The sequence below is a fragment of the Chanos chanos genome, chromosome 14 (genome assembly GCF_902362185.1).
Source record: "Chanos chanos chromosome 14, fChaCha1.1, whole genome shotgun sequence".
Classification (NCBI taxonomy): Eukaryota; Metazoa; Chordata; class Actinopteri; order Gonorynchiformes; family Chanidae; genus Chanos; species Chanos chanos.
The window spans coordinates 19,075,445-19,085,825 of NC_044508.1; the positions used below are offsets into that span (position 1 = coordinate 19,075,445).

General features: G+C 40.6%; 1 non-coding gene across 1 annotated transcript; it reads right to left on the reverse strand.

Moving 5' to 3' along the window:
* Positions 1-8,956: 8,956 nt before the first annotated feature.
* On the reverse strand, positions 8,957-9,027 carry trnag-ccc (transfer RNA glycine (anticodon CCC)). Its single transcript has one exon. It is a non-coding gene; the product is annotated as a tRNA-Gly (tRNA).
* Positions 9,028-10,381: the final 1,354 nt, after the last annotated feature.

Below are 10,381 nucleotides of genomic sequence, written 5' to 3' on the forward strand. Positions count from 1 at the left end.
TTATAAATGTAATTTAATTAAAAGTGTCAGGCATAATATTAAAATATATAGTTAGGATTAAGATCATTATTAAGATTGCAGTAGTTACTGTAGGTATTATTTTTGCAAGCATCAATGACAATATGAACGTGTAGGAAATTTAAAAAAAAAAAATCAAAGATGAAATTTTATACAAGGTTTTTTTTTGTCTGTTTGTTTTTGTTTTGTTTTTTTTTTTAATTGGAGGAATAAATTATTCTAACAGCTGTTCCAAAATCTTGTGTATGCACAGCTGGGTCAGAGCAACAGATGTTTGTTTGGAGATATTTTACCTGGAGATAGAAATTAGACCTGTGCTTATCGAAGCATAATAAATGTGGTAGAAATCAATCACCTTTTTGTTCCCTCAGCCTTGAAACATTTCCATAATGCAGCTCATGCATATTCACACAGTGGCTTCTATGCTTAGCTCATTAGCGCCACTTCTTGTGGTAAATACTACAAATGCTACAAAAATCTTGGGAAAAAAAAAAGAAAAAAAAAAAAAAAAAACTCACCCAGATCTGAATGAAACCTGAACAGCATTCCTTTATGCCAGTCCATGCTTCCGAATCATTAATATCATTTCGTTAACACAACCGGCCCCGCCGTCACAGAAAAATGAATGCATCTAGAAACACAGCAGCACTGCTTCAAAAGCACCTCTCGGTTTAGTCGTCACATGCTTGAGTTGTCACAACTTTGTACACTACACTGCATTCTCCGCTTCAGATATCATATGAAGTTTTTTTGTTTGTTTGTTTGTTTGTTTTTGTAATTCTAAACTCAGTGTAGTTTCCTGTGCAAATAATGCTATAAAAGCATCTGTAGTGGACAGAATGATGCGATAAGACAATGGTTGTCAATAGACATTCTGAAAAATTCCAGTATTCGGTGGCATAAATAGTTAGGAAGGCCCAGAGATTGTCTGTCCCTTTCTCTCGCCATTTACATAATTTAAACAAAGCCATAACTCATGCAAATCTGTGTATCATTTTCCCTTATGGCAGAGCTGTCAGAGAGAAATGACGGGCGACAAATACAGGGAATGATTTGCATTTGATCCAGAATGACTTACGCCATCGCTCTGGGCACATACCCCCTCAGATGTGTCCTCTGAGATTGAACAGGGAGGGTTTGAGGAAATGAGTGATTTTCGCCAGATGACTGTGTGAAGGTCCGCTGTGTGATAAGAGAGGCGAGCCTTTGATATTCTGCATCTAAATCTTCAGGATAATTACGCTCAAGTGAGTCTGCCGTCTTCCTCACTCTATTTTCCAGACATATCAACCATTATAATATATGCATGTTATTCAATTTGCTGAATAAGAAAAAAAAACCCCACTACAGACAATAAAAATATTATTTTGCCCATGCACATTACCTTAATGCTTTGAACCTGGCAGTAAGAACTGTATTATGCAGACGTTGATTTGAATAATATGGTATTGAACCAATGTTAGTTATCATTTTCTAATGCATTTCCCCCTTTAATCAAAGACCCTTTTTGAGCTCAGAATGATTCACCATCCTCATCATTACTTGGAATCCAAATCACATGTATTAGATGGGGCCTTAAATTGATGGATTGCTCCTTAAAGATGGCCATGGGAAATATTCAGTCCTGACATCCATGAACCGACCCCTGACGTCAGGCTGTAAAGAGCCTCCTTCATCACAGCATAGTCCCCTGAATCTGCCACCACGCTGCTCAAACATTGTTCCTTACAGAAAAACAACATATTTGATATATTAGTCACGACCGTGTTCATATCACATGTGAGTCATGCTTGTTTCATAATCGTGCGATATGTATGAAACGTCAAACATAACAATTGTCTGACTGAAAAAGAACAAAGTTACTCTCTACCCCACTCTAACTCTAACTGTCACTTTAACTAATATGGACTTTTCGCTTTTGTGTTGACTTTCTTTGTTGCCGTGAGCGACATCAGTGAGAACATGCTGCAATATGAGTGTGAGAAATTGTTTTACTATTGACATTTGTTTGATGAAACCACATAGCAAATGGCTCCACCCCCTCCCCCCTCTGCTGAGTGTAACGTTCTAAGTGAGGTTTAATTAAGGTCTCTTATTACAATTGCAGTGCAAAGCGATTCATACATCCATTTCCAACATTAAGTTACATCATTATTTCTTGAATATTCCTCACACTGGCAGAACTGATTAGCTTGCTGAAACACCAGCCAGATTTTTCTATGGTGCTGTTTGAAGCAGTTGATCTGACTGTTCACATCTTCTTGTATCTGAAGATTAAAATATGTATTTGGATTTAAAGCTTAGGACTAAATATTAGTCATCCACTGTTATACTCTCCCTCTACAATATCATTAATGGCACGCTCATCAGCAAATCCCTTAATCGTCTCTCTTATCATAACCGCTCTCTGTGCTACAGCCTCGCTAATTCAATTTAATTTGGGTCATTGCAAATGAGATAAACCCGACCATGTCAGAGAAGTTTTAATGCATTCAATTTTTCTCCTGAAACGCAACTCTTTCTGTTAAAACACACATTCAGAGCTGTGTGTGTGTGTGTGTGTGTGTGTGTATGTGTGACTGAAAAGAAAATGAGAGAGGGAATGTGTGAAGGAGGTTTAAGCAGAGAGAGAGAGAGAGAGAGAGAGAGAGAGAGAGAGCACAATATTTATAGAGAACTTGTCAGGTATAGGACCAGAATTCACTACGATGATAAACAGAACAGTCTTTCAGGTAAGACAATGCCAACAACAAACTCCCAGCAAAAATCTGTTGTACACTGTAATCTTATAACACTGTGGCAGTTCTATTTATGATTGATATGTGTACATCTTACGTTTCTGAAAACTTGCCACACATTACAGGTATAAATCCATAAAAAAAAAAAAAACCCTTTTCTCTTTCTTCTCATGCTCCTTGAAGTAGTGAGAGTCAGCTAGAAATAAGATTTGGTTCTGTGCACACAAACTTGCAATGGTGTGTCAGTTGCAGCTTAGCTTCTTTCCAATACAATTTCACACCTGACTCAGGGGCAACACTGTGACCACAGACAGTATGGTAAATTGTAGCGGCTAAAGCTATTTTCACTGAAAGAGATTTCCTATTCCTGAATTTTCTGATTTGCTTCCAGTTTCTCCAGCAGAGGCATGGGTTCCAATGAGGTATCCATCATAGACACCCTAACTTCAGCTTGACACTGCTTTAGTGCAAGATCTGGGAAGAGTTAACCTCTAGCATCGAAGTGAAATTACACATTGTGCTGTGTGGCAGTCTGCTCCATCTAAACCTTCTTTAGCTGTGAGCACACACTGTCTCTCACTGCTACTCTGAACTTGAGTCTAAAGCCTGTCTGAAACTGCATAGACCGAGCTGGGGAAAAGCAATTGCCTGGAGGCATAATGTTTTTGTCTCCCTAACTCCTTCTCTATCCCTCTGATGGGCTTTCTCTCTCACTCTCTCCCCCTCAAACACACACACACACACACACACATGCACGCACACAAACGCACAGACACATATGCACACACACGCGCGCGCACACGCACACATACGCACACACACACGCACACGCGCTCGTATCACATGAACTCTGTACTAATGCACTTAGAAAACAAAACTGAAGACTTGACCACACACTCCCATTTCAGAATATATTTGCCTCTGCTGATGTGATTTTCTCTTCTTGCGTCAGTGTTGCATATCAGTAAGTGGCTGAGAAAGACAACTCGCTGAAGAATGAGCAGAGAAAAGAATGAATACTGTTCTACTCGCTATCTTACTTAACAAAGAATTTGTGAGTCAGCTTGGAGTTTGGCAATGGAAAAGTCAGTATAGTGCCTGTATAACATACAGCTAATTTTAGTCTTAGCTTAGCTTCTCACCTTGAGGTCTATGTAATAGAGATGTACCCGGATCCGAATACGTAATCCGGGAAAGCACGAATAATGCGATGGAAACAGACATTTCTTCTACCCGAAATTGCTCGTTATTATTCGGGAAAAAAACATGTCAGTGCATCAGCCAGTACGTTTCTTCAAATCGATTCATATCATTGTGGATGGCCACAAGATAAAAATGCCCATTCTGTTTGCAATAGAAGACTTTGTTTTCACTAACTAGGCGTTTCATTTACTACACATTGTTGAAAAGTGATCGCTATTCTGTAGTCGCCCCCACGGAATCAGGTGCAGAACCTAGCGAGACAAGCATTACCCCCATAACCTATACATCAAAGTGAAACCTAGAACCTTTAGTCTTTAGCTGTATATGCTAATTTTTTTTTTCCATAAAAAACATACGGTCGTTTCACTTACTACACATTATTGAAAAGTAATTCCTATATTCTGTGGTCACCCCCATCAAGCGCAAATTACTGTTGTAAAATAGCAATTCACGTTTCCCTAGCGAACTGCAGTAACATTAACACATCAAGATCTGTGAGCGCAGCATTGTTGGAATTTAAGATTATTCCGTTCAAATTAAGCATATTTGTGTGTACTTTTTTACTGTAAATAGTTTTTATTTCCAATGCAAAAATAATCTTTTTGAATCTTTGAATCCTCAATTTATAAAACTGTTTTTTTTTATTATTTTATTATTCGTTTCTGATTGTTCAATGTTTAAAACTTTGTTTAGTTAAAAATAAAAATACAGAGAGAGAGAGAGAGAGAGAGAGAGAGAAATACAGAGGGAGAAAAATACAGAATGAGGATGTGGAAATATAATTCCTAGTTGATTATATGGCAATATTAAATCAATTTGATGCTTTTAAGGCACAACTATTGCATTGCCAATAAATATTAGGTTAGAAGATGCACCATTTGCCCGATTCACACGACTTCCGCTATAAACCACACCCACTTCCAGTCTGCTATCTGAATACAGATACAGAGACAGATACAGATCATTTTGTTGGCTGAACAGAGACAGATACAGATACAAATACAGAGACAGATACAGATCATTTTGTTGGCTGAACAGATACAGTTACAGATACATACATAGATACATATAATAACGGTTCTGTAAACCTCTACTATGTCACATAGATTCTCAGGGTGGTTGACCTGATGCATATTCACCTGTGTGTGATGACACAGGGGAAGTAATCTAACACATTTAAAAGCAACAGCAAGTAGTGCAGGACTGGCTGTTGGACAGTGTGTGATTTCAGATGCCAAGTTTCAAATTCCTGCAGGTGTAACACGTCTCAAGCACCCAGGTGAGTAGGTGTTGTAGCATGCTACAGTTGGCATGGATGTGCCGCCTCCTGAAATCGCTGTGCAATCGATATTTTACAAGGCAGAGTGCTGTCACAATTCATTACAGCCAATGGAAGCCCATTCTTAATGGGGTAGTTTCACAAGACTGTTTTTTGAACAGAACATGCACTTCACAAGGTGGTCTGAAATTCATTTTTTCTAATGCCAAAAAAAATAAAAAATAAAAAAAATATTGTGTCTTGTACAGCCAATCGAATTAATACTTTTTTGGATGTAGTGAAGGCTGTGTTAAGTAATGAATGATCAAGATACTTATCAGACAAGTGGGGTCTTAACGTGTCACTGTGCGGTCAGCTGATGCCGGTCATCTAGTGCAGGTATAATACACCATTCTGAGACTACACCTGTGCATTGTTGGCAAACGCACGCAAACACAGCCATGTTGTCTCTGACATTTTGGCTAATTGCCACGGTGACCGAGGCAATGACTTTTTAAGAGAAAAACATGGTCTGTCCTCATCAGCAAAGTGTAACACACATCATTATCACCTAACAAAATGAATGAACTCGCAGTAGGCCAACCTATTTCCCCCCTTACCGCCAACAGTGTCGTTTCTCTTGTCACCTGAAACGATCACATTTAACCTTGACCTTGACAAGCCCCAAAATGTTTTGTACTGCCGTGGATAAATGACAAGTTTTATGGTTGTTAAACTATGGCCCTGTATGAACATTTAATTATAAACACGTGAGAACAGCCTACAGGGAATCACATCAAAACAGCTTGTGCTGCGAGCATCTCCTCTGCCTAATTTATCTGTTGTGGCATAGGTCTTTAGAAAAAGAACGACCCTTAAAATAAATCATTTAGATACAAAACATTACCACCAGGAAGACAGAGCCACCACACAAATGGAAAGTCCATAAATCTAACAGAAACCTATATCTGGGGGCACACAAGTGCATAGATGATGAATGTATTGTACAGCAATCTCATCTACACATAAACACCACAGAAAAGGGAATTAATAGTTGCTTCTCCCAGCTCTCACAAATAATTTCCTCATTACCTGAGAACAGTAATGCATGCTATGAATATTCAGGAGATAACCATGGTACACACAACATGTTTTTTTTTTTTTTTTGAGCATGTTCACAATACAGATGGTTTTAATGGGTCCTACATTTGATTGATGGAACCCCATTGCCAAGATTCTAACCAGACAGAATTACTATAGCTAAGAGATTTTTTTAAACATTTATTCCTTTTATATTTCTGCCTAAATGCTCAAATTCAAAGTTGATTTAGCAAAACAGTCAGAATGATCTTAAGATCTAATTTCATACATGTTTTTGGCACACGTTCCCAGTGCCTCCAGTAGAAGAGAGATGATCACAGAATACCTCTTCTTCCCCTCAGGTGTTCTCATTTTCTCCTCTCTTTCTTTGGCAGAGTGACTGCTCAGATGTACCATTTTTCACCAAATGACTCTCTGTTCTCTCTCTCTCTTCCAACCTATACAACAGGGAACGGAAGGAAGGAAAGGAAAAATCTCCTCTTTCTTCACATTTTACCAGAAGCCGTTATATGATCCATCCACAATGAACAGCATCTCTCTCTCTCTCTCTCTCTCTGATCACAGAGCGTGGCGTTGCTCACTCTTTCATTCTGACGGGCTCACACTGTGAAGTCCTGACATCTTTGGCTTGTACACACTGAACAATGATATGTCTCTCAGAATGACAGAGCGGAGAATATCGGGGTTGGTTGAAGAAAAAAAAAAAGCTGGGTGTCTGTGGTGGGATATTGTGTATGCTGGCTGAAACACTGAAACACACTGATAAGGTACCTTCTCCAGATCAGCTGTCACTAATGCTTACATATTAGCCCACTGACAAATGTCCTTTTGTATCACTGCCAGCAACAAAGAGCAGTTCACAACATTAAGGTTCCTGTGGACTGTTTAGTATAATCAGCAAATAAGACCTGATAAGAATGCTATTTCCCATTTGACAATTTAAAAGACAGGTAGCTCACTATACAAGAAGTGTCTAACAATGGGAGGTGAAATATCTGCATTACGATGGTGATCCTTTTTTTTATTATTTTTAAATGTGACTTTATCTGTTGATGACACTGAACAAACTTTAATATCAGATTAGGAGATGAGCCAATGAAAAAGGGAGGAGAACATATTTGAATGAAGAGATAAGACACAAAAAAACAACTATTTGATAAGGTTTCTGAAAATTAAGACCAAAATGCTAAGTGAAGAGTGGACTTACTCATTGAATGTAAGTAGAGATGCTTTCTCCTCAGCAATTGCTGTCATGGTGCAAAGGTTTCCACAGACAGTGCAGCACTTCCCAGAAATAGAATTTATGAATGTTCTGTCATAACACTTGGATGCGTCTCAGCAGTCAGTCCTCCTCGCCCCGTTACAGCGGTCAGACGTGTCGACCAAGCAACTCGACTTGGACAGATTATCTGTCTCCTTGTTTTACGGTGATTTAAAGACACCTGTGAAAACCCTGTTGCGAGTTGGACTGCATGGGGTGACTAGCAGTTTCTAAATGTACAAGGTTGTTGAACTAATAAAGTTTGATTGCCTGTGTGTATCCTGGACTCTCAAAATGTCTCCCATTCCATGTTTATCAGTGGCTTACCACACATTTGTTACAGGTCTAATCTGACAAAATGTGCAGAACATCGTCCATGCCCATCTAAGCACCACAGAGACAAACTGCTTCCAAGCCACATTCTGGCACTAACGAGCGCACGCACACACACACACGCACACACATACACACACACACAGAGGGATGGCATAGTCATCTTTCCTGTGGCGACCACCTCAGTGAATTTGAATGACAGCTCCAGCAGCTTACTTCCATTGCCGAGCAGTTTATTGGCCAGGGAGAGGCTCCAAACTCCTCCAAGCTTCTCTGCTTGACATGATCTGGCCATCGACTCTGCAGGATGGATTCATCCCGCTGATTTGTTCTTGCTGTCCCTCAGCATGGTGCTCAGAACAGCAGCTTCAGTCTGACCAGGTCAACCCTGTCATGTATACACGCTAAAACAGTATTGTGTCACAACAGTTGTTGACGTATGGCTGCAATATTGGTGATTTACAGCAGACTAAAAAAAGAAAAAGTAAATGAAACCTCTAAGCAAGTTACCATTGTTGCATGTTAATTTAAAACATAAAGACCCCAAAGCCAGCCAGCACAGGTCTTCAGTGATAGCCTTTAGAAATATCACTCCCCCATATTCTATGAGCCAAAAAAAAAAGACAAAGACATTTTTTTTTTTAGTAACCACATGCTTTGCAGAGCTAGCTCCAAACCTGCAAGCCAAATTTTCTCTGCAAGAGAAATGAAAACGTGGGTGTCAGAACTTTCACCCTCACCACCTCTTCTGTTCTCGGCTTTACCTGGTGACATGGAGTTTACCTGGTGAGCCTCTGGTGACATGGACTTTACCTGGTGAGCCTCTGGTGACATGGACTTTACCTGGTGAGCCTCTGGTGACATGGACTTTACCTAGTGAGCCTCTGGTAACATGGACTTGCTGGCTTCAATCTCTTAGCACCTACTTAATAGCAATTGGCTTCAGTAATATCAGTGATGCAAAAAAAAAAAAAAACACAGTATAAGTGGAGCAGTCACGATGGTAATTGGTCTCACTTGCGCTATCTTGTTTTAAAATACCAGTGCACTGCCCGGGAATTGAACCCGGGTCGCAAGAATGGGAATCTTGCATGATACCACTACACCAGCAGTGCCCACACACTACAGTCCTCCACTCTACCAGCTGAGCTATCCAAGGCCCTAACTTGGCATCATTCTTCGGCATATTCTCTTCAAATAGCTATGTCAGCAGCCAGGTAAGCTGCTGCCTCAATATGTGGCCAGCTAATGAATCCTAGCCAGCTTGTGTAAGTGTGGTACCATACAAGGCGAATTCGTTATAATCCGGCTTGCAGAGCACACTAATAACGCAAAGGTGTGTGAGATACTGCTCCTGGAGAAAGATGACCTGACACTCTTTGCTGCCATCAAGATTGCAATCCAGGTGGAATCCACAGCTGATTTTGCAATTAAATTGGCCACCTCCTCCCCACCTGGAGTTGCTACACAGCAGGTTGCTCAGGTGTTGCAAAGTTCTGATGGCCCCACTAAAAAGGAGTCAGACATCCCCTACACACAGGAGTTTTGCACACAAATGCATCACTGTTGTAGTAACTTGGGCCCCTCAACTCAATATAATAATTAAAAGGCTCAGAATTGCCTTGCACTTTGTCAGATATGTCCACGATGTGGTAAGAACCACCACTTTGCCAAATTATGTTGCTCTACACCAGCTTCTTCAGCCGCACCAACACAGCCTTTTCTTCCCAGCCTCGGCCCAAAAGTCCAACAATCCACCATGTGAGTTGTGGGCCCACTTTCTTTAAAGCCCATATATTGGAGCTTTGGGATGTATACATTCCTCTGCTACTAGACACAGGGGTAACTGTGTCATTTCTGAATATGACCACTGTTACTTGTTCTTTCTCACATCTGCCACTCGTTGAGCCCACAACCACCCTGTGTTGCTATGGCAATAACCAATGTTTTAGGCTCCCTACAGCTGCCAGTGCATTATGGTTCCGTTCTCCTTGTGGCCTTCATCCTCCACATGTCTTGCCATAGCACCAATCTCTTGGGTCTTTACCTCTTGACAGTCCTGGACTTTACTCTCCTGGATGCCAGTGGCTCTGTAATCCTGACAGTAAGCTCTCCATAGCAGGAGCAATAGCCTGCACTGTTTGACAGATTAGGCTGTCTTGAGGCATTCAACCACAAAACCATATTTGACCACAAAGTCCATCCCATCACCCAGTCCCTGTGCTGCTATCTGCAATGGCATCTTGGCAGAACTGCGGGGTCTTCTATTGGCAGGAATTATTGAACCAGTTAGTATATCTCCATGCATCTTGAATCTGGTGGTTGACAAGAAGAAACATCCTCCACCCACGTCAGAAGAACTTTCCATCCAGTTCTGTGACTTCACAGTCTTCCCCAAGGTTGATCTTTGCTAGGGACATCTTCAGGTGCCACTCCTTCGATCAGCAGGGACCTCACTGCTTTCATTAC